Consider the following 25,823-nt stretch of genomic DNA (forward strand, 5'->3'; position numbering starts at 1 on the left):
GTTCACTCCTGTGGGGGGGGCACCAAAGCCACATGGGTCCCATCAATGGCACCTATGATGTTTGGGATATGTCCCAGGGCATAGAAATCACCTTTCACTGTAGGCAAATCCTCCACCTGAGGGAAAACGATGTAGCTCTGCATGTGTTTCGCAGGGCAGACAACACTCTGGACAATACGTTTGAAAACATAGGCTGGGACATCCCTGATGCCATGGCCACAGTTGTTTGAAATGACCCACTTGCAAGGAAATGGAGCATTGATAGCACCTGCACTTGAGGGGGGATTCCTGTGGGATGGCGGATTGCTGACATCAGGTCTGGCTCCAACTGGGTACACAGTTCCTGGATTGTTGCATGGTCAAACCGGTAGGTGATTATCAAATGTCTTTCCTCCATTGTCGACAGGTCCACCAGCGGTCGGTACACCGGAGGATTACGCCATATCCTCACATGTCCCAGCGGACGGTGCTTATGAAGGACAACAGCGACCACAGAGTCAAACAACTCAGAGGTATGTACCCACAGTTTACCCAGAACACCAATCATACACAATAGGTGTCCTGTATGTGTGTTGAGACAAGGCCTAGGTATGTGTGACGCAGTTGGAAATTAGGCCATGTGGGCCCCTGAAATGGCGGCTGCCTGACCTCTAAAGTGGGACAATGGGATGTGAGGTAACTGCGCTGGCCTTGTACACCGTCGCGGTAGGCGGTCGAAGACCGCAGCGCAATGCTGTATTGGTTAACATTGGACCCTATGGGTCCCAGAAGCCAATGACGATGTACGCCGGCGGTGATGGTACGCACCGCCGCGGACGTGACCGCCGCGGACGTGACCGCCATTTTCTATCTGTTCAATCACTCGATACCTGATCTTCGACAGGAGAGGACCTACACTGCAAGTGCTGCTGTGACCTCGGTCTGGAAGAGACAATGGCTTGTGCGTCTAGGGAAAGGGCCCCTGCCTTCACATCGGAGGAGTTGGAGAAGCTCGTTGATGGGGTCCTCCCCCAGTACACGCTACTCTACGGTCCTCCAGACAAACAGGTAAGTACACAGGGAGCATGTCGTATGGGCTATGCCTGTGTGGAGAGGGCTGGATGAAAGAAGGAAGGGGGCAGAGTTCTGCATGCATGAAAGACGGTGGGTGCATGTGCCACATGGCAAGGGTAGGGATGGGGGCCACTCACTTTGACGGTGCAGTTGGTAATGACTTCTCTTCTTCCCCTGTACATTTCATGTAGGTCAGCGCCCACCAGAAGAAAGATACTTGGCGTGCCATCGCCAAGGACGTCCGGACCCTGGGGGTCCACCACAGACGGAGCACCCACTGCCGGAAAAGATGGGAGGACATTCGCCGCTGGAGCAAGAAGACGGCGGAGGCTCAGCTGGGGATGGCCTCCCAACGTGGGAGGGGTGCCCGTCAAACCATGACCCCCCTGATGTGCAGGATCCTGGCGGTGGCCTACCCGTAGTTGGATGGGCGCTTCAGGGCATCACAGCAGACACAAGGGGGTGAGTACACTCTCATTCAGCTGACTTTGCTTGCAGTGGAGTTGTCTGGGTGGGGGAGGAGGGCTGTGGGTTTCCCTAGGCCAGGGCGAGTTCCGTAGGCTAGGCCCCTCCGTAAGGCATGGCCCTGTGGCCCCCCACCCCACCTCTGTAGAGTGCCAAGTACAGCTATTCATGCCCCTGTGACATCTATGTGTGCAGATGTCGTCCATAGCCTTGTAGGCCATTACCCAGGAATTGCACTGTGGAGCACAAGAGCGCGGCGTAGTGCAGGGGGCTTCTGTGTCTGTGTTGTCCGCCAACGGTAGCGATAATCCATGCACTCAACATGTCTTTATTCTGTCCCCCCCCCTTTTTGTGGGTTCCCTGTTCTTGTGTGCATTAGCATCATCAGGCGGAGGAGCAGTGGCACCGACACTACGGACTCTGAATTCACCAGTGGGACGGAGGGCGAGGGGAGCTCCACGGCGGGGACAGGAGCTGACACCAGCGACACAGACTTGTCCTCTGATGGGAGCTCCCTTGTGGTGGCGGCAACATCTGTGCCCCCCACATCTACAGGTACAGCCGCCACCCCCCCTACCAGCACCGCCCTCCCAGCAGCCCCTCAGCCTTCGCCCCGTGCCCGCTCACCCAGGAGGGTGGGCATCACCTTCGTCCCAGGCACCTCAGGCCCTGCCCCAGTCACCCCTGCTGCCCTCAGTGAGGAGGCCATTGACCTCTTCAGGTCCCTCACTGTTGGGCAGTCTACCATTTTGAATGCCATCCAGGGTGCAAAAAGGCAGTTGCAACAAACTAATGCATTCCTGGAGGGCATTCATTCTGGTCAGGCGGCCCTTCACCGAGCCTTTCAAACTCTGGCCTCAGCACTGATGGCAGCCATTGTCCCTGTGTCTAGCCTCCCCCCTCCAACTTCCTCCACCCAGACCCAATCCCCTTACCTCTGCCGATCCCAAGCACACCATCTGACCAGCCTGCACACACCTCACCACACAAGGGAAGCTCAGGCAAACATAAGCACCACACATCCCACAGGCACTCATGCAAGCATCACACACATGCAGACATACCAACATCCACTGCCTCCACTGTGTCCCCCTCCACGTCGTCTCCCTCCTCCCTCCCAGTCTCGTCTACACACACCTGCATGCACTACCTCTACAGCCACTACGTCCCTCACCAGCACACCCACCAGCACACCCCGCTCACGTGCAGTCACCACCCCCACTACCATTCACGCGTCCCCTGTGTCCTCTCCCAGTGTGTCTGTGACGCCCCCTCCCAAGATACACAAACGCAGGCACACACCCACCCAACAGCCATCCACCCCACGACAGCCTCCAGCGCATGCACCTTCACCCAAAGTCACCAAACGTACACCTCCTACAACCACCACCTCTTCCTCCACTCCCAAACCCCCTCCAGCTACCCGTCCCAGTGTGTCCCAAAAACGTTTCCTGTCCAGCCTTGACCTTTTTCCCACACCTCCTTCACCCCGTCCATCTCATAGGTCCACCTCAGCCACAACATCTCCGGGACCAGTGGTGCCTGTAGTCACAGGTATGTGGAGTGCACCGGCCACCAGGACAGCCAGTGTGGCACGGAGCCACAGCACAGCCAGTCCCCCCTGTGAAGCATCAGCAGTTGGCCAGTGCCCGGCGGGAGAGGGGGAAGACTCCAGCCACCCAAGCCGCTCCCAGGGGTCCCGGTGGGAGTGTGGACTCAGCTGTGACACCTCCCAGGGTGGGGAAGGGCCACAAGAAACCCGGCAAGTCTGGGAAGAGCAGCACGGCAGAGAAGACCGCCATCATCCCCGCTGCCCAGGAGGGCCCCGCCAGCCCCATCCCCGCTTCCCAGGAGGGCCCCGCCAGCCCCATCCCAGCTGCCCAGAAGGGCCCCGCCAGCCCCATCCCCACTGCCCTGGAGGGCTCCGCCAGCCCCATCCCAGCTGCCCAGGAGGGCCCCGCCAGCCCCATCCCAGCTGCCCAGGAGGGCCGCGCCAGCCCCATCCCCGCTGCCCATGAGGGCCCTGCCAGCCCCATCCCCGCCCCATCCCCGCTGCCCAGGAGGGCCCCGCCAGCCCCAGCCCCGCTGCCCAGGAGGGCCCCACCAGCCCCAGCCCAGCTGCCCAGGAGGGCCCGCCAGCCCCAGCCCAGCTGCCCAGGAGGGCCCCGCCAGCCCCAGCCCAGCTGGGCCATGAAGGACCGCCAACTCAAGCACCGCTGAACAGGGCACCGCCAAATCAAGCACCGCTGAACAGGGCACCGCCAAATCAAGCACCGCTGAACAGGGCATGCACCGCTGAACAGGGCAAGCACCGCTGAACAGGGCACCAACAAATCAAGCACCGCTGAACAGGGCACCGCCAAATCAAGCACGGCTGAACAGGGCAAGCACCGCTGAACAGGGCACCGCCAAATCAAGCACCGCTGAACAGGGCACCGCCAAATCAAGCACCGCTAGCCCATGAACGGCAGGGGCACTGACGCAACTGGGACCGTCACGGGGTGAGTGATGCACTCTGGGCACCAGTCCCCCTCCAGAAACAGTGAAGACATGCATCCACTACCTCTGTCCTTCACAGGATGAAGCACTCTGGGCACCAGACCCCCTCCAGAACCAATGGAGACAGTTATCCACTTGAGAGACTGTGGCTTTGCACTCCCCAGGATGCAGCAGTGGGCAACCCACTCACTGCATGGACTTGAGAGACTGTGGCTTTGCACTCCCCAGGATGCAGCAGTGGGCAACCCACCCACTGTACGGACTTGAGAGTCTGTGGCTTTGCACTCCCCAGGATGCAGCAGTGGGCAACCCACCCACGGTATGGACTTGAGAGACTGTGGCTTTGCACTCCCCAGGATGCAGCAGTGGGCAACCCACCCACTGTATGGACTTGAGAGACTGTGGCTTTGCACTCCCCAGGATGCAGCAGTGGGCAACCCACCCACTGTAGAGACTTGAGAGACTGTGGCTTTGCACTCCCCAGGTTTGAACAGTGGGCATTGAGCCCCCTCGTGGATCTGGCGTCGTCCACTCATCCGGCTGAGGCGCCCCCTTCCCTTCCCCTTGAGGTGCCTGTTGTTTTTCTATCTGATGCCCCTGCAGTGTTCTCTCTGTTTTGATCTGGTATCGAGTGTGGGCCTCGCCCATGCATTTTGGGCCCAGTGGTCCACAGACTATAAATGGTGCAATACCTGGACTACTATTGTTGGTGTATATTTTGTTAATAGTGTAAATATGTATATTTTTGCGTACTGCATTTTAATATATTACAATGGTTACACTCATTTATTTTGTCTTTGCATTCTTCCGGGGGGGTTGGAGGGTGTAACTATAATGTATAGATATGTATTAGTGTGTGTGTTGTAGTGGGTGAGGGTGGGGGTGGAGGTGTTGCGTGTCCCTGTTTTTTGTCTCCCCTCTCCCCTGTGTCGCAGGTGCAGTACTCACCGTGCTCTTCGCCGCCGGCGTTCGTGCTCCTGGTAGAGGAGCAGGAAGACTATAGCAGGTATGATTTGGAGTTCCGCTTCCATGGTGTCCTCGTTCCTCGTGGAGTGTGATGAGGTGAGTGTTTTCCCTTCGAAATTCCTGATTCCGCCATGTTTTTATCCGCGGTGAATCTACTGCGGAAAAGGTGGCGGATTGGCCTGTCATAATAGTGTGGGCGGTACATTGTCTCCCGCCTGTCTGTTGGCGGGGACCGCTGCGCTGTTTGTTCGTACCGCCGTGGCGGTCTGAGTGTTAAAGTGGCTGTCTTTGTTGGCGGTTTCCGCCACGGTCGTAATTGCATATTTTTTCCCGCTGGCCTGTTGGCGGTCTTACCGCCGCTTTAACACCGTCCGCCAGGGTTGTAATGACCACCTATGTGTCTTGCAATTCCATTGTATAAACCCAAGTCATCTGGACTGCGACACATGCTTTGACAGTTTCTATAGGAGGAACTCCCTTAATTCTGACACAGATAAATACACCCTATCTTTTCCCTCTGAGGTCAACTGTGAATCAGACAGGATTTGTTCCACTAGGAGGGTCCACCACAGGATCACAAAATATAGATTTTTTTAATTGGAGTTCACTTCAGGGTGTGATTGGTAATAGTCTTGAAGAAAGATCTACCTCTATGGCACAAAATGGAAGTCAAGCTCTGGATGATTTCATTAGACTCTTTAATGAGTCCCCAGGGGAAGGAGAAAGTTCAAGATTAGCCGAGAAATAGCTCAGACTCCAGTGGATATGGCCAGATTCAAGTTGGATTTAGATGATATGAGATCGCAGGACAAGCTTATAATAAATTGTCTGCATTAGAAAGTGCAGTGGATATGGTCAGATTCAAGTTGAAATTAGATGAGATGAGATCACAGGACAAGCTTATGATAAATTGTCTGAATTAGCCCAAACCTACGAAACAGATCTGAGTTGAACTAAGTCATTACAGAAAAGCTATTGTGTATATTTTGATGAGAGTGACATGTGCAGTATGAGAACTGCAGGAATGAAAATCAAAATTAGAGAATTAATTAGGAGCATCCAGAAATTGAGTGAGTTGACCAAATGGGAAAGTAGGGGCACAAGCAAAAGAAGTACAAGAAGCAGAAGGGTGAAGTGCCTCTGTCCTTAATGGATGGAGAGTGTACTTCTGCTTTCCCATTGAGAGAAGTGCCTGGTGGAGATTATGTCCATGTGCTTTGGAGTAGGAGTGACCTTGCATCATTCACTAATGATTTCCCCAAATCGAGAGAGAAACCTGGTGAGTGGTACAAACAGGTTGAGAGGTTGTAAGAGGCTGGCCTGGCTCATACTGGGTACCTTGTGCCAGGTCCAGTTATCCCTTATTAGTAGATTAGTAGTGTTCTAGCAGCTTAGGCTGATAGAGGTAGCTATAGCAGAGCAGCTGAACTAGGAGACATGCAAAGCTCCTACTATACGACTTATATCATATAGGTACTATATCATAAGAAACACAATACTCAGGGTTACTAAAAATAAAGGTACTTTATTTTAGTGACAATGAGCCAAAAATATCTCAGAGGATATACTCCCTTAGGAGGTAAGTAAAATACACAAAATATACAGACAAACCAAAATCATGTGAGTAAACAGTCAGAAAAGTAGTGCAAACACTGTAGAATACAATAGGATGCAATAGGCCTAGGGGCAACACAAACCATATACTAAGAAAGTAGAATGCGAACCACTTAGGGACCACAGGCCTAGTGTAGCATGTAGAGGGAATGTAAGAAAACACTAAGGGTGTCCAAGATACCCCACCCCAAGACCCTGAAAAGTAGGAGTAAAGTGATACTACTTTCCAAGAAACACACTAAACCCGTGATAGGAGATTCTGCAAAGACAACAACAGACTGCAAAGCACTGAAGACGGATTCCTGGACCTGAGGACCTGTAAAGGAAGGGAACTAAGTCCAAGAGTCGTGAAAGTGTCCAGGGGGGGCAGGAGCTCACTAAACCCCGGATGAAGGTGCAAAAGGGCTGCCTCTGAATGGAAGAAGCTGAAGATTCTGCAACAACCAAAGGTGCTAGGAACTTCTCCTTTGTGCAGAAGATGTCCCACGGACTGCTGGAGGGGGCAGAGTTGTTTCTTTGGAGAAAGACCACAAACAAGCCTGGCTAGCTGCAAAGGTCGTGGTTGAAGAGAAAGGGGTGCTGCCTGGGCCCAGGAAAGACCAGGAGGTCACCACTTGGAAGAGGAGACAGAGGGTGCTCTCAGCAACACAGAGAGCCCATGCACAAGAAGGCAGCACCCTCAGAAGTACTTGAACACGGGTACAAGAAAATTGAACATGGTGGTCATCTCAGAACTACAAAAGAGGGTCCCACAAAGCCGATGGTCAACTCAGCGAGTTGAGCAATGCAGGACAGAGTGACGGGGACCTGGGCTAGGCTGTGCATGAAGAATTCCTTGCAAAAGTGCACAGAAGCCCTAGCAGATGCAGTTCACGTAGTACACAGGATTACTGTCTGGAGAGGGGAGGCAAGGACTTACCTCCTCCAAATTTGGACAGTTGGACCACTGGACAGTCTGGATCACTTGGGTCCACCACCTGTGTTCCAAGGGCCACGCTCGTCAGGATGAGAGGGGTTCCAGAGTACCAGTGACGCTGAAGTTTGGTGCCTGCTGGAGCAGGGGGAAGATTCCGTCGACCTACAGGAGATTTCTTTGTGGATTCCAGTGCAGGGAGAAGGCAGACAGCCCCCAGAGCATGCACCACCAGGAAACAGTGGAGAAAGCCGGCAGGAGTAGGCGCTACAATGTCACTGGTAGTCTTCTTGCTACTTTTTTGCAGTTTTGCAGGCATCCTGGAGCAGTCAGCGGTCGATCCTTGGCTAAAGTCGAAGAGAGAGATGCAGAGGAACTCTGGTGAATTCTTGCAAGTCGTTATCTGAGGAAAAGCCCACAGGAGAGACCCTAAATAGCCCTCAGAGGAGGATTGGCCACCTACTGAGGTAAGCACCTATCAGGAGGGGTCTCTGACATCACCTGCTGGCACTGGCCACTCAGAGGTCTCCATTGTGCCCTCACACCTCTGGTTTCAAGATGGCAGAGGTCTGAGACACACTGGAGGAGCTCTGGGTACCACCCCTGGGGTGGTGATTGACAGGGGAGTGGTCACTCCCCTTTCCTTTGTCCAGTTTTGCGCCAGAGCAGGGACTGGGGTTCCCTGAACCGGTGTAGACTGGCTTATGCAAGGAGGGCCCCATCTGTGCCCTTCAAAGCATTTCCAGAGGCTGGGGGAGGCTACTCCTCCCCAGCCCTTAACACCTATTTCCAAAGGGAGAGTGTGTAACACCCTTTCTCAGAGGAAATTCTTTGTTCTGCCTTCCTGGGCTGCCCAGACCCCAGGAGGGCAGAACCCTGTTTGTGGGTTGGCAACAGCGGTAGCTGCAGAGAAAACCCCAGAGAGCTGGTTTGGCAGTACCCGGGGTCCATAGTGGAGCCCCGGGGATGCATGGGATTGGCACCCCAATACCAGATTTGGCAGGAGGGGACAATTCCATGATCTTAGACATGTCACATGATTAAGTTACCATTGTGAAGCTACATATAGGTATTGACCTATATGTAGTGCACACGTGTAATGGGGTCCCCGCACTCACAAAGTCCGGGGAAATTGCCCTGAGCTATGTGGGGGCACCCTCACACTTAGTAACTTTGCACCTACCCTTCACTAAGTGAAGGTTAGACATATAGGTGGCTTATAAGTTACTTAAGTGCAGTGTAAAATGGCTATGAAATAACATGTTCGTTATTTTACTCAGGCTGCAGTGGTAGTCCTGTGTAAGATTTGTCTGAGCTCCCTATGGGTGGCAAAAGAAATGCTGCAGCCCATAGGGATCTCCTGGAGCCCCAGTGCCCTGGATACTTAGGTACCACATACTAGGGAATTATAAGGATGTTCCAGTGTGCCAATTAGAATTGGTGAAAATGGTCACTAGCCTATAGTGACAATGTTAAAGGCAGAGAGAGCATGAGCACTGAGGTTCTGGTTAGCAGAGCCTCAGTGACACAGTTCGTCACTACACAGATACACACATTCAGGCCACAGCTATGAGCACTGGGGTCCTGGCTAGTAGGATCCCAGTGAGACAGGCAAAAACAAACTTACATTCATGTGAAAAATGAGGGTAACATGCCAGGCAAGGTGGTACTTTCCTACAGAGGTGTGTGAAGATTTCACACGTTTTGTGAGTGGATTTGATCACTTTCTTTGACATTGTAGTGCCAAGTGATTTGTGGGCAGAATGTAAGGTGGCTATAGAGTGGCCAGAGAAAGAGCCCCCTAGAAATCTAATATGAAATGCTTCTTTATCCTTGGTTATGAAAAAGTATCAAAGAGTGATGAAATTTTTCAAAGGAAAAATACTAGCCAAAGGTATGGATTGGTTTGAAATTTTGAGGACAACTCAAGAGCCCAAAGAATCACTGCATGTTTGTTTATGAGAGATTGTTGCTGGTGTTTTAACAGAATAGTGGATTGGAGCCTCTCAAACCTAAAGACAATGGCCCTCATTACAACCCTGGCGGTCGGTGATAAAGTGGCATTAATACCGCCAACAGGCTGGCGGTAACTACCGCCAAATTATGACCATGGTGGTGAGAACTCAGATAAACAGCCACTTTACCACACTGACTGCCTGGGCGGAAACAACAGCCACCTCGGCGGTAGTCGCCTACATCCAGGCAGAAGTCAATGTTCCACTCACCGTATTATGAGACAGGAAACCGCCACCTTTTCCTGGGTGGTACCAACAACATCAAAAGCCTAGGCAGAAACAGAGCACAGAAGTCAAAGGACTCAGTTTTGGAGACACAGGGAAGAACCGAGCTGCCACGGAGTCCGAGCTGCAAATATTTCCAATGATTTTGTACGTCCTGCTCCACCACGAACACCAACGACGGCGAAGACGAACACAGTGAGTACAGCCGCCTAGCACACAGGGGAGGGTGGAGGAAAAACAGAGTGACACACACACGCAACACACACACACCCACCCCAACACCATACACACAATAAGCTGCAGTACTAAAACATATTTACCCGGTACCCCTGAGGAATAATGCAAGGACAACAGGAATGTGCTAAAGTGAGTGTAATAATCACAACACAGTAGAAATACAAAAATGCTATGTAACTGGTATATACATATCTACAGTTCATGGGACACTGCCCAGTCCTCATTGTGCGTGGGCCACAGGCCAAAGTCCAAGGCCCCACTTGTAACCTGCACCAACACGGAGAGAACACTGCAGGGGCATCAGTTGGAAAATAGGCAGGCACCTCAGGGGGACGGGGAACGTGGGGCACCTCAGCCAGCAGATGGAACAAGACCACTGGTTCTGGAGGGGGCAACATGCCCTGTGCTTGGTCCTGGAGGTAGGACTACATACTGTCAGCCGGCGGTGACAGCTGCTCAGTAGTAGTAGTGATGCTGCTGCTGCTGGTGGTGGTGGTGTCTTTGTTTCTATTTTTCATACAGGGCGACCTACTGACCAACTGACGGTGACAAATAGTCTGCGTCCAGTAAGTGACCTTCTAGCACTTACTGTTTGATATTAATAGGAGAAGTAGTAGTTCACGGTCCTGATGAAGCGCCATAGGATCATTTTTCGACCATAGAGGCGCGAAACATGTTGACCACACTGTGTTAGGACTAGGTACATCACCTCCTTTCCTTCTTTTAGGAGTACAGTGGGACATTACTCCCAGCATGAACTCCTCTATTCCCTTTTAATCTTGGCCTGATCCTCACTTTGAGTGATTAAATCATGATGCCGGAGGCTCAGAGTCAATTTTAACCTATTTTTCACTCTCCTTTTCTCTTTTTTTTGTCAGTACATACTGCAGACCTTATTGGATCTGCTATACCATCTTGGGTTGAGTGCCACCACTATATGTGGGGTGGTCCGCCAGACATTGCAGTACCGGTCTGACGAGGAGACTGCCCAATGATGATGCTTAGCATCCTAGTCGATGCTTGAGGGCTCTCCTGCTAATACTGATACCTTTTCTTCCCTGCATGTAGCTTTATTGGAACAGTGTACAAAGTCTATTTATAGGTGGGGGGGAAGCTCCAGCCCATCCCCTGCAGCCTTGGATGGCTGCCCAATGGTGGTGGTGGTAGTGGTGGGGGAAGCTCCAGCTCATCCCCTGCAGCCTCGGATGGCTGCACAACCATGGTTGGTGGTGGGGGCTCCGTCTGAGTCCCTCCACCAGGCCCCTTGTCCTTCCTGCCTGCTGGCTCCTTGCCCTTCCTGGCAGCAGCTGGAGCTGGCTCCTTGCCCTTCCTGGCAGCAGCTGGCTCCTTGCCCTTCCTGGCAGCATCTGTGGCTGGCTCCTTGCCCTTCCTGGCAGCAGCTGGGGCTTACTCCTTGCCCTTCCTGGCATCAGCTGGGGCACAGCAGCTGGGGCCGGCTCCTTGCCCTTCCTGGCAGCAGCTGTGGCAGGCTCCTTTTCGTTGAGGCTGCCTGGTGCAGACTCTTTCAACCTCTGGACATGTGCCCTGGATCCTTTCCCACCACGAGTGGGTATGGAGACTACTGGGCATGTGGACTGGGTGGCTGAGGTGCTTGCCTGGGTTTTTTCCACCCTGGTCAGATGTGAAGGACGGGGGAGAGGGGTAGGGAAGAGGTCAATGGTGGAGATGAAAAATGTCTTAGGGACATTGGGGCAGGGAGAGGGAGAAGGTTTGGGAGTGGAGGAAGAGGGAGTGGTTGTAGGAGGTGTCTGTCTGCTGTGTTTGGGTGCAGGTGCATGGGCCGGATGCTGTTGTGAGGTGGATGGCTGTTGGGTGTCTGAGTGCTTGCGTTTGTGTACCTTGAGAGGGGGGTTGACAGACACAGTGCAAGAGGACACAGGGAATGTATGCATGGCTGTTGTGGCAGTATCTGCCAGTGAGGTGTGTGTTCTGCTAGGTGAGGTTGTGATGCTGGTAGTGGATGAGGATGTAGTGCATGCAGGTGTGAGTGTAGACAGAACTGGGAGGGAGGTCGAGGAGGAGGAGAAGGGGGAGACAGTGGAAACTGTAGATGTTGGTATGTCTGCATCTGGAAGGTGTTTGTGTGAGTGCCTGTGGGATGATGTGTGGTGCTTGTGTTTGCCTGTGCCACTCGTATGTGTTGTCTTGTGTGCATGCTCATCTGCCGTGTGCTTGGGATAAGTTGGGGTTGAGGGGAATGGGATTGGGGAAAGGAAGTTGGAGGGGGGAGGGTGGAAACAGGGACAATGGCTGCCATCAGAGAGGAGGCCAGAGCCTGGATTGATCTCTGTTGGGCTGCCAAGCCAGTGTGAATGGCCTCCAGAAATGCATTAGTCTATTGCATCTGGGCTTCCAGCCCATGGATGGCATTCACAATGGTTGACTGCCCTACGGGTGGTGGCTGTACCTGTAGCTGGGGTGGGCACAGAGGTGTCCGCCACCACCAAGGAGCTTCCATCTGAAGAGGTATCTGTGTCTGAACTGTCCCCTCCAGTCTCCGCCGTGGTGCTCCTCTCACCCTCTGTCCCACTGGTGCCCTCAGCATCGGTGGACTCTGCCTCCTGGGTCATGTGGGATGCAGCTCCCTCCGTCGCTGGTGCCTCTGCTCCTCCTCCAAATGATGCTAATGCACATAAGGACAGGGTGACAAAACAAAACGGGGGCATAAAAAGGATACACTGGGTTAATGGCTGCACCTACACCACCGTTGGCATACACACCACCCTCACTCACAGGGAACAGCCCTACGCACTATGCATTGCACTACCAGTCTTAATGCTAGCCACCAAGGCATGGGGAGGGGCACAAACTGCAGGATTTTCACTTCAGAACCCAGGCCAACATGGGACCTACTCTGCAATGTCAGGCCTGGCCTAGGGGCACCTACTGACACACATTGCCCATCCGGGTACCGCCTACCATGCGTAAGTTGTGATGATGGGCACTGTACTTACCTCCTTGTGGCTGCTGTGATGCCTTCAAGCGCCCATCCAGATCCGGATAGGCCACCGCCAGTATGCGGGCCATCGGGGGGGTCAGGGTTCGACGGGCACCCCTTCCTCATTGGGAGGCCATCCCCAGCTGGGCCTCCACCGTCTTCCATGCCCAGCATCTCAGGTCCTCCCACTGTTTCAGACAGTGGATGCTTTGCCTGCCGTAGACCCCCAGGGTCGACATGTCCTTGGTGATGGCACGCCATGCCCCTTCTTTTGATGGGCGCTGACCTGCAGAGGAAATACACCCAGGAAATAGTGTCAGTCAGACCATCCGGCCTGTTACACTTATGGTTCACCATACCCCTTCACATCACCATTTATACACACATGGCCCAGCACACAGGCTGTATGTCACCCAGGGGACATCCACCCACCCCTCCTACACAAGGCCTTCACACACACCACTCCTTGCATTCATGCCACATGCATTGTGCCTACAGTGTACCCACCTGTTGGTCTGGAGGCCCATACAGCAGTCCGTACTAGGGTAGGACCCCATCCACCAGTCACTCCAACTCCGCCGAGGTGAAGGCAGGGGCCCTTTCTCCAGTCACACGGGCCATGGTAGGTTCCAGACACAGGTCACAGCAGCACATGCAGTTTAGGTCCTCTCCTGGTGAAGGTCAGGTAGCAAGTGAGTGATCAGATAGAAAATGGTGGTCACATCCGTGGCGGTGCATACCGTCACCACCGGCATACATCACCATTGGCCACTGTACCCCAGAGGGCGCAATGTTAACCAATGAGGAGTTGTACGACGGTTCCCGACCGCCTACCTCAACGGTGCACAAGTTAAGCGGAATTACCTCACTTCCACCTGTCCCTCCACACTGGACAGGCGGACGCCATTTCAGGTGGGGGCAGGCCCTGGATAATAACTGCGTCACAGTTAAAAATAGGACATATAGGACAAATCCCACTTAACCATTACAATTAACATCATGCATTGTACTGTTGTGACTCCAATGTTCAGTTTGTGACCGGTTCTTCACTCTTTTGTCCCTTAGACTGCAACCGCTGCGGATGAATAGGAGATGGAGACACCCACCCGTGTACAGACCCCTGGTGGACTTGGCAACAATGGAGGACATTAACATTATCCTCAGCTATAGACTTGACAGGGCCAAAATCGCTGAGCTGAGTGCCCAACTGGAGCCTGACCTGATATCTGCTATCTGTCACCCCACTGGGATCCCCCCTCTTGTGCAAGTCCTATCTGGTCTCCATTTCTTGGCAACTGGTTCTTTCCAAGTGACAGTGGGCTTGGCAGCAGGAATGTCACAGCCAATGTTCTCAATAAGGTTGTCTGCCCTGATTAAACACATGTGCAGCTACAATGTTTTCCCCGAGGTGGAGGATTTGGCCACAGTGAAGGCTGACTTCTATGCAATGGGACATATCCCCAACATAATTGGGGCGACTGATGGAACTCGTATTGCATTTCACTCCCCCTCCCCCTGGCAAAATGAACAGGTGTTCAGAAATCGTAAGAGTTTCCACTCCATGAATGTACAGCTGGTGTGCTTGGCGGACCAGTACATCTCCCATGTCAATACTAAGTATCCAAGGTCGGTGCATGATGCCTTTGTCCTGAGGAATAGCAGCATCCCAAATGTGATGGCCCAACTACAGAGGCACCAAGTGTGGCTAATAGGTGAGCCCTGGGTCCTACCCAGTAGATGTTGGTGTATGAGTATGGTGTGGGCCATATAGGATAGTGTGTGCCTAAATGTTGTCCCTCGATATTTGCAGGTGATTCAGGTTACCCCAACCTATCATGGCTAGAAGAAGGTTACAATGGGGCACATGGGCGAACAAGAAGGTTAATCAAACTGATCTTTGGCCTCCTGAAGGCCAGATTCAGGTGCCTCCATCTAACTGGGTGATCCCTGTGCTACTCACCCAAGAAGGTCTGCCAGATAATCGTGGCATGCTGCATGTTGCACAACCTTGCATTGAGATGCCATGTGCCTTTTCTGCAGGAGGAGGAGGCTGGAGATGGCCGTGTGGCAGCAGTGGACCCTGTGGACAGTGAGGATGAGAAGGCAGAGGATGAGGATGAGGATGAGGATGAGGACAACAGAACAGCAGTGATATGACAATACTTCCAATGACACACAGGTAAGACAGTGTTTCTTCACATTATTTAGATTATCTTTGGCACTGGCATGCTGTTATTTCCCACTTCTATGCCCTCTCACTGTACCCTTTTGTCAATTCATTTTACAGATGTTGGTGCCCCTATATCGCTCCTGGTGTGATCACTGTAACCAACTACAGGTCTTTCCTATGTGAACTTTACTGTACAGTTGAATTGCAATGTTTGAACCTGGTTAAAAGAATACATACTTTTCCAGTCTATTTGTAGCACAGGTGCATTGTCCAAGGGGACATAGGAAGGGGAGCAATATCAGTTCAAAGTGGACAGGGTGACAGAGTGGAACACAAGGGGACAATTGGGAGAGTCTCATTTCCTGCAGGGGTCTTGGCAATAGTCTCTGGCTTCTGCCTGGATCGGAGGGAATGTTTGCGGGGTGGTTCACCTTCTGCAGGGGGAGGGGTGCTGGTGGCCTGTTGATCCTGTGGTGGGGCCTCCTGTCCACTAGCAGCAGCGGAGGTGAAAGGCAGTTCAGATGTCTGGCTAGTGGCAGGGGGCCCGCTGTTGTGAGACTGTCTCCCTCATAATGTTGGCCATGTCTGCCAGCACCCCTGCTATGGAGACCAGGGTGGTGTTGAAACCCTGCAAGTCCTCCCTGATCCCCTGGTTCAGTCCCTCCTGCAGCCGCCTATTCTCCTGTATGTTGTCCAGGATCTGGCCCAGCGTATTCTGGGAATGTTGGTAGGCTCCCAGGATCTCTGCAAGTGCCTCCTGGAAAGTCGGTTCCCTGGGCCTGTCCTCACCATGGCGCACAACAATCCTCCCATTTTCCCTGTTGTCCTGTGCCTCTGTCCCCTGAACTGTGTGCCCACTCCACTGACCCCAGGTCCCTGATTGTCTTGAGTATGAGGTGTGCCCTGGGGTCACTGTAGTGGTAGACACATTGCTGATTGACGTGTCCTGGGGACAGAGGTATGGGTACGCTGGGTGGGTGTTGTTGTGGTGTTTCCAGGTGGGGGAGGCTCTGTGGTGGTGTGTGACTGTGCCTGGGAACTGACTGTCCAGAGGTCCCTGATGGGCCAGGTTGGTCATCCAGATCCCAGCGACCAGAGTTGCTCTCATCACTGTGGGCCTCTTCAGTTGGGGGAATGGATGGTGCTGGCACCTCTTCTCCACTGACATTAGCTGGGATATCTGTGGGGATGTAAATGCTGTGTTATTGTTTCTGTGTGTGACATATTGTGCATCTCTGGGTTGCCCTCTTTGTTTGTATTTGCCCTGGCAGCTTTCACTTGTGTACATTGGTGTATGGTGGGATGATTAGTTCTCTATAGTGTGCATGCTGTAGTGATGAGTCCATGCAGGGCTGTGAGTGGTGTCCATGCATTGGTTTGGTATGCAGGGCGTGGCATTGGAATGAGTAAGATGTAATGGGAGAGGTGTGGGAGGTGGTGGAGTGATGGGAGTGAGGGTGAGGGTGGGGGTATATGATGGCATGCAGGTAGAGGGGTAGTAGTATAGAGTTGACTTCCCAGAGTCCAGTCCTCCTCCTACTCTGGCCAGGCCCTCAGGATGCATGATTGCCAAGACTTGCACCTCCCATGTTGTTAGTTGTGGGGGAGGAGGTGGGGGTCCACCGCCAGTCCCCTGTACAGTGAGTTGGTGTCTTGCTGCAATGGAATGCACCTTCCCCCATAGGTCATTCCACCTCTTCCTGATGTTGTCCCTTGATATGGGGTGCTATCCCACGACATTGACCCTGTCCACGATCCTCCGCCATAGCTCCATCTTCCTTGCAATGGATATCTGCTGCACCTGTGCTCAAATAGCTGTGGCTCTACCCTGATGATTTCCTCCACCATGACCCTTAGCTCCTCCTCTGAGAATCTGGGGTCTTTGTGGTGCTATGGGTGATGTGTGAGTTGTGTAGGTGAGGGTGTGTAGAGTGATGTGTTGGGGTGCGTGATATGGGGTGCGTGGGTGGTGTATAGGTGTAGGTGGTGTGTAGCTGTGTTTTTTTCTGTAGTCGTGGTGTCTGTCTCGTGCCAATGGTTTGTATTCATAAGGGGTTGTGGGTAATGTGGTTGTGTGTTTTATAGTGGTATGGGTGGTGGTGGAGTGATGGGAGTGAGGGTGAGGGTGGGGGTATGTGATGGCATGCAGGTAGAGGGGTAGTAGTATAGAGTTGATTTCCCAGAGTCCAGTCCTCCTCATACTCTGGCCAGGCCCTCAGGATGCATGATTGCCAAGACTTGCACCTCCCATGTTGTTAGTTGTGGGGGAGGAGGTGGTGGTCCACCGCCAGTCCCCTGTACAGAGAGTTGGTGTCTTGCTGCAACGGAATGCACCTTCCCCCATAGGTCATTCCACCTCTTCCTGATGTTGTCCCTTCATCTGGGGTGCTATCCCACGGCATTGACCCTGTCCACGATCCTGTGCCATAGCTCCATCTTCCTTGCAATGGATATCTGCTGCACCTGCGCTCAAATAGCTGTGGCTCTACCCTGATGATTTCCTCCACCATGACCCTTAGCTCCTCCTCTGAGAATCTGGGGTCTTTGTGGTGCTATGGGTGATGTGTGAGTTGTGTAGGTGAGAGTGTGTAGAGTGATGTGTTGGGGTGCTTGATATGGGGTGCGTGGGTGGTGTATAGGTGAGGGTGGTGTGTGGCTGTGGTTTTTTCTGTAGTCGTGGTGTCTGTCTCGTGCCAATGGTTTGTATTCATAAGGGGTTGTGGGTAATGTGGGTGTGTGTTTTATAGTGGTGTGGGTGTGTGGGTGTGGTGTGTGTATGGGTGTCAGGTGTGTGTTGTTTGAATTGTCCAATGTGGTATTGTTTTGTATGTGTGTGTGTATTTTGAGCGCAGCGGTGTGTACCGCCAATGGTTTACCATCATTGAATGTCCGCTGTGGTGATTCGTGGGTCATAATTTGGTGGGTGTTGTTCTGTTGGCGTAACGGTGTGGGTTTTGATACTGTAAGTTTATGACTGACCTTTGGTGTGGCAGACTTGTGTCTGTGGCTGAATAGTGACGGATTGGTGTGTGTGTGTCATAATATGGTGAACGGATATCCACGGCGGCGGCGGTATGTTGGCGGCAGTCAGCGTGGCGGTAAGCCAGATTTACTGCCAATGTCATAATGAGGGCCAATGTGTTGTGTTCAGGTTTGTAATGGATTGAGACCTGAGTTAGCATGATGATTTAGCAACATTTGATTTGTTCATTGAATAAGTCAGTTGATCAGGTTTCGAGGTATGCAAAGTACTGCAGTGATGAAATGGAAAAAAAGCAGAAACAATTAAAAGGGAAGTTAATGATGGTGCAGATTAAAGTTGCGCAGAAAGGGAGTCAGAGTCAACCGTCTATGGGTAATGTTGGTTTTATGCAAGGAGTGTATCAACAGGGAGCTCCGATGATGCAAGGTGGCAATGGGTTTCCACTGCAGAGTAGAGGATGTGGTGTTCCAAATTGATCTGAGTATTTGAATTGATGTGGTCACTTTGAAGAGAATGAGTCCTTGTCATTAATGTAAGAAGTTGGTGCCCTGGAAGCTGGAATGTCATATGAAACTTCAAAATTCAGAATTTACAGGACCTACAAATAATAATCTTGTACAGTCAAAAAACATGCAGAGACCGAGAAAACAGAATTCTAATGTACCTCAAACTCCAGTGAAGCAGGTTCCTCAAGCCCCGATGCCACAACAGAATGCATGCTGTTCAAGTATAAGCCTTAGTCAGTTTCTGAATATGAACCAAGATTTTTCCCAAAATCTGGGTGCCTTTAATCAGTTTCCTATGTTTGAAGCATTTGAGGATGATTAGTTCTGAGACAGCCTTATGATGGTGCCTAAGGAGGGAGAAAAATTGTGTGCCTGGCTCAGTCTTAGAGGTAGACCAGAGTGGTCCATTCATGGATGGTGAGGTGAACAGCCACCCCACATTATTCTTAATTGATACTGCTGCTACCCACTCTAATCTTAGAAGAGTAGCAGTCCCAGACCTACCCCTTTCAGGAAAAATAATCAAGTTTAGGAGTTGCAGACAAACATGATCAACCCAGTAACTAAAAAAGCAGGTGTTAAGATTTGCCCCGTTTGAAGAGAAACATCAGTTTGCGATTCTAATCACGTGAGCCTCTTGGGAAAAGACCTTTTGTGCAAGCTCAATTGCACCATTTGTTAAAGCCCAAGACATATTGAGCTGCAGACTCATGATAAGGACATTATCTAAAAAATGACAAGGGATGGTCTTTCTGTTGCACTGCTCCCCATCATGACAATTGCCTGAAGTCTGGGATTTTTCATGAAAGGACATTGGTCTCATTAAAATGCATTGAGTGTGTCTGCATTCAATCAATCAATCAATCAATCAATCAGGAATTTGTAAAGCGAACTACTCACCTGTGAGGGTCTCAAAACGCTGAGGTGGGGGGGGAGGTGGGGGAGTGCTGATACTGCTCGAACAGCCAGATCTGGAGAAGTTTCCTGAAGGTAAGGAGGCCTTTGGTCTGACGCAGGTCGGTGGAGTGGAGATGTGGGTCAGGGTGTAGAAGGAGAGCCATCTGTTGAGGTATTATAGTCTAGTGTCGTACAGTGCTGTGTGAGCGTGGGTGAGGAGTTTGAAGGTGATTCTCTTGTTGACTGAGAGCCAGTGCAGGTCTCTCAGATGGCCTGTGATGTGGCAGTGGCAGGGGATGTCCAGGATGAGGTGTGCAGAGGCGTTCTGGATGCGTTGCAGCCTCTTCTGGAATTTGGCCGTGGTTCCTGCGTGAAGGGCATTGCCGTAGTCCAGTTTGCTGCTTACGGGCCCTTGGGTGACTGTTCTTCTGGTATCAGTGGGGATCCATTTGTAGATCTTTCGGAGCATGCAGAGGGTGTTGAAGCAGGAGGAGGAGATGGTGTTGACTTGCTCAGTCATGCATATTGAGGAGTCAGAGCGGCTCCGAGAGTGGCAGGCCACCAGGAGTCATTCCATGCAGAGCGGGTGGAGCCGAAGATGAGGACATCCATCTTGTTGGTATTGAGTTTGAGGCAGCTGTTCTTCATCCATTTGGCGATGGCCTTCATTCCTTCGTGGAGGTTGGTCTTGGTGGAGTCCTTGGTGAGGGAGGGGGCCAGTTGGGTGTCGTGGGCGTATGAGATGATGTTGAGGTTGTGAGATCGGGCGATGTAAGCGAGCGGGCCATTTAGACATTGAAGAGGGTTGGGCTGAGGGACGAACCCTGGGGTACGCCCCAGATGATTTTGGTGGCTTCGGAGCGGAATGGGGGGAGGCGGACTCTCTGGGTTCTGCCGATGAGAAAGGAGGTGACCCAGTCTAGGGCTCTGTCACGGAATCCTGCATTGCTGAGGCATGTGCATAGGGTGTGGTGGCAGACGGTGTCGAACACTGGCGAGAGGTCCAGGAGGATGAGGGCTGCGGTTTCGCTGTTGTCCAGTATGGTTCTGATGTTGTCAGTGGCAGCGATGAGGGCAGTTTCGGGGTTGTGGTTCCTGCGGAATCCGGATTGGGAAGGGTCCGGGGTGCAGTTCTCCTCGAGGGAAGCGGGTTAGTTGTCTGTTGACAGCCTTCTCGATTACATTTGCAGGGAAAGGGAGCAGGGAGATGGGCCAGAAGTTCTTGAGGTACTCTGGATCAATCTTGTTTTTTTTGAGGAGGGCGTTGATTTCGGCATGTTTCCAGCTCTCTGGGAAGGTGGCAAACTCGAAGGAGCTGTTGATGATCTTCCGTAGTTGGGGTGCGATGGCGGAGCTTGCTTTGTTGAGGATGTGGTGAGAGCCGGGGTCAGGTGGAGAGCCGAAGTGGATGGTGTTCATGATTTTGACGGTGTCGTTGTCGTTGATGGGGGTCCAGGAAAGCAGGAGGTTGGATAGAGGTGAATCTGTGGTGTTGGTGGTTGCCGGGGGGGTCTGGGAGCTGAAGCTGTTGTGGATGTCTGCAATCTTGCGGTGGAAGTAGGAGGCTAGAGAGTTGCAGAGGTCTTGGGGTGGTGGGATGTCATTGGCGGTGGAGCTGGGGTTGGAGAGTTCCTTCACAATGTTGAAGAGCTCCTTGTGGCTGTGTGCATTGTTGTTGATTCAGTCTTTGAAGGTGGTTCTCTTGGCAATTCGGATGAGTTGGTAGTGTCTGCGGATGGAGTTTTTGAAGTCTGTGTGGTTGTCTGGAGCCTGATCTTGGTGCCACTTTCTTTTGAGTCTACGACAGGTTTGCTTAGATTCGTGGAGGTCGGTAGTAAACCAGAAGACCCTTCTGTCAGTGCATCTGGTGGAGGGATTCTTGATCAGGGCTAGAGTATTGGCACAGGTGTCAATCCATTGCCTGAAGTTGCGGGCAGCTGCGTCAGTGGTGGTGGTGTCGATGGGTGGGTTCTGGGAGAAGGTCGCGATAAGTTGGTCTTCGGTGACCTTATTCCAACCGCCGTTGGGGATCCGTTGTGGGTGGTGGTGTGTTGTGGGTTTCTTGAAGGAGAAGTGGATGCAGTGGTGATCTGTCCAGTGGAGTTTGGTGTTGTGGCTGAAGGAGACGTGATTGCTGGCATAGAAAATAGGGTTGAGTGTGTCCTACGGTGTGGATCGGAGTCGTGACGAGCTGTTTGAGGCCGAGGTTGTCGAGGTTGTCGAGCAGGGTGGCGATGTTTTTGTCGTTGTTGTTCTCGAGGTGGAAGTTCAAGTCCCCGAGGAGTATGTAGTCAGTGGATGCGAGAGTGTGCGTGGTGATGATGTCGGTGATTGAGTCGCTGAACTGCTGTCAGGGGCTGGGGGGCCTGTAGACGAGGGTCCCTCAGAGGGTGGTGTTAGGGTCAGTGTGGACCTAGAAGTGCAGGTGTTTGGCGGGGCTGAGGGTGTCTTCGGTGCTGGTTGTGATCCTGAGGGTGTTCTTGTGGATGATGGCAATTCCTCCTCCTGCTTTGTTGGAGCGGTCCCTGTGGGAGATCTTGTAGCCATCCCAGATGGCAATGGCGATGTCAGGCGCTGAGGAGGGGTTTATCCAGTTCTCGGTCAGGAAGGCGACGTCTGGGGAGGCTGAGTCAAGTATATTCCATAGCTCTACTGCATGCTTGTGGACGGAGCAGGTGTTGAGAAGGATACATCTGAGATGGTTGCGTCCTGCCTTGGTGGGTGGGTCATTAGTGTGGAGGCTGGTGAAGGTGCAGTTCTGGCAGGAGAAGGGTCCGCGGGGTGGCCTGCGGGGAGGCTTGAAGGCAGGCAGGAGGGCGGCAGGTGTTGAGGGCGTGGAGTGTGGCGGCGGCGTAGTGAAGACATGTGTGGGAGCAATGGGGGGGACGAGAGCCAGGGGTTCTGGCGCTGGTCGTGGTTCAGGTGCAAACGGGCACAGACGGGCTTGCCTTTAGCATTAAGTAGGGAGGTGGGGGGGAGAAGAGGACAGCTGGGAGGCGGGAGTGGGGGCGAAAAACGGCACAAAAAGGGCACAGGGTTGCGGGGCCAGCAGTGGGGGAGTGCAGCTCGAGGGAGAGAGGAGGGGGCAGGCCGCAGGGGCAGCAGCAGCGGGGGAGAGAGAGAGGTTGGAGAGCAAAGTGGGAGGGAGAGAGCAGAGTGAGAGAAAAAACAGGGAAGAGTGACACGCGAAGGAAAAGAGCACAAAAAGGGACATACACAGAGAGCAAAGCAGAGAAAGGAGGAGAGAGGCAGAGGGGAAAATGAGCCCAAAAAGGGACAGACACAGAGAGCAGAGCAGAAAAAGGAGGAGAGAGGCAGAGGGCAGCCTAGTAGGAAAGCAGAGCTCTCCCACTAGACACCAGGACTGAGGCTCAGGCAGAAGCCTGCGGGTGGAGGAGTGCCTATAACTCCTGACGGAAGTCAGGAGTTCAGAGGAGCGAGGGGCTCTGCTTACCAGGTGGAGCCATGGGAGGCAGAGCAGTGCACTGACCCTGTCAGTGGTATTGCATTTAAAGTGAAGACTAATTTTGAGGAATACCGCAGTACAATTTTCCCCCGGAGATAATAGTAGAAATTACCGCATTGAGTGAATCCATGATACAGCAAGGTATCCTGAATGAGATTGTGGGAAGTCCATGTACTTCACCCATTATAGGCCTACAAAAGCCTACCGGCAAGTACAGCAATGCTTAGGATCTGAGAAACACCGTCATTATTCCTATAGTACCGACTCCAGCTGTGGTAGTATTCCAGATTCCATGTGAGACTGAGTTGTTCACTGTGATAGTTTGTGTCAGACCTTCTTTTCTATACCGTTGCAGGAGGACAGTCAGTTCGTCTTCATAGTTTGGTTCAGCAGTTGTGTTCTGGCACTGTGCCAAGTCCAACAAGGCTATACTGAGAGTCCCTCAAATTTCAATCAGATTCTCAAAAAGAATCTTCAGTCCCTAGTCATGTCTTGTAACTCAGTCCAGGTGCAATATATCAATGACCTACTGGAGGTGTCAAATACACAGGAACCTTGTAAGCAAGACACCATTGCTTTGTTGAACCACCTACCTGAGAATGGACACAAAGTATCCCTGAGCGAGTTGCAGTACTGCCAGAAAGAAGTCAAGTTCCTTGGACATCACATCGAGAAAGAAGCAAGGAATGTGTCACAAGAGATGATTTCAGCAATCCTACAGATGAAATGGCCAACTACCCAGAAAAAACTCAAGATGTTTTAGGGAATGGTGGGCTACTGTTGTCAGTGAGCACCCAACTTTCTCTAGTGGCTAAGCCTTTACAGAGACTGACACACAAAGATGTGTCTAATCTAGTACCCTGGGATAACGACTGCTTAATTGCCTTCTTAGAGCTGGGAGAAAGTCTCTGTTGTATCCTGGCAGTGGGACTGCCTGATTACAACAAGTCTTTTGCTATCCTTTGTAGTGAGAGGGAGGGATGTGCTCTCTCAGTGTCTACACAATTGCGTGGTAACATCAGAAGGCCTGTGTCCTATTTTTCTGCTACACTTGACCCAGTAGCAGCAGTGTTGCCTAGAAGTCTTAAATCTGTTTCAGCAACGGGTCTCAGCATTGAAAAGTGTGAGAACATTGTGATGGGTCATCCCCTCACAGTATTTGTGCCCCATTTAGTTGAGTTGTTTTTGACTCATACCAAACGTTTGACAAATAGCAGGTTAACACATTACGAGCAGTTGGTATTAGCTGCAGAAAATGTAATGGTCAAGCATTGTTCCACTTTTAATCATGCTACATTGTTACCCCTTCCTGAAGCAGAGGAAGAAGAGGATGTTGTTGAGCATGGCTGTCTAAATGTTACTGAACTATGTACCAAGCCAAGACTAGCTATTCAAGATGAGCCACTACCTGAGCCTGATTTTGTACTGTTTGAGGATGGGTCTTGTCTGAGAGATCATGGAGGACATTTGAGAGATGCCAATGCATTTTGTATTATCTCAAGCACAACTGAAGCTTCCTGGCTCATGGAGTTCTCTCAAAGACAAGTGGCTGAACAAGCTGCTCTTACTAGAGCATGCTGCATTTCTGAGCAGCAGAGAGTAACGATTTTCACTGATAGTCAATATGGCTTTGGTGTGGCCCATGATTTGGACAGTTGTTGTCACAATGAGGTTTTGTGTGCTGGAAAGTGGATTATTGGTAAGGGCAGGTAAGTATCTACACTTAGCAATAGGCCACAAACCCCTCCACTCGGTCTAGTCAGGGTCACAATAAATTATTCCTAGCTCAACCCTTAGTAGCTTGGCAATAAGCAGTTAGGCTTTACTTAGTAGACAGGTGAGTAAAGCATTTCAAAATCACAGAACAGTAAATAAGTAAAACACAAAACACAATACAAATCCAACACCAACTTATAAAAAGAGATATTTTTACCTTTAAAATTACCCTAAGACAACAAATATCCAAGGAAGGGAACCAGAGATATACATTTGTAAAAATTGAGGGCATCATTATGGCCTTGGCGGAGGGGATTACTCCGTCCCAAATGCGTCGGATACCCCTCCCGCCGTAATACAAGTTCCATTATATTTTACGGAATTTGTAAAATGGCGGATGGGATATCCGTCACATTTGGGACGGAGTAATCCCCTCCGTCAAGGTCGTAATCAGGCCCTAAATGTTGTTTAGCTCATTAAACCTAAGGGTATAAAAACTAAGGGGCTTATTTAAAAGGCCCTAGCCCCATTCCAGCCTCACATTACGGTCACTTTTTTTACGCTAATGTGGTGTTAGAAGGCCAAAAATGCCGTGCCATATTTACAAAGTGACGCAATGCAAGCATTGTAACCAGTTGAGCTACAATAAGCCTGCGACAGGCTTAATGTATGCACGGGGACGTTCCTCCATTAGGGGGTCAAAAAAATGATGCAATTAAAGCTAAGAGATTTCCTTGTGTCATTGTTTTCAGCACATTTAGTTGGTCATTACAACCTCAGCGGTCTTTTTACAAGACCGCTGAGGGACCGCAGTGCGGAAGACCGCCAATAGTGGCGGTTTGCCGCTCGGCGTATTATGACTGTTGGCTGCTCTCCGTCCTTTTTCCGACGGAGAGCAGCCAACAGCCATACTGGCGGGCGGCGGGGAAGTGGAGGTTGCTCCACCTTCACCGCCACGCCAACAGAACACCGCCCCCGAATCACATCCTGTGATTCGGCGTGGCGGTGTACTATTGGCGGTGTGGTGTCGGCGGAGCAGCCCCCATGGCTCCCATCCCCTCCTGGAGGATCAACGGAACTGGTAAGTCGATCGTCCGTTAGAGGAGGGGGCAGGGGGTGTTGTGTGTTGAGTGGGTGCA

Source organism: Pleurodeles waltl, chromosome 5 (assembly GCF_031143425.1).
Source record: "Pleurodeles waltl isolate 20211129_DDA chromosome 5, aPleWal1.hap1.20221129, whole genome shotgun sequence".
Taxonomy (NCBI): Eukaryota; Metazoa; Chordata; class Amphibia; order Caudata; family Salamandridae; genus Pleurodeles; species Pleurodeles waltl.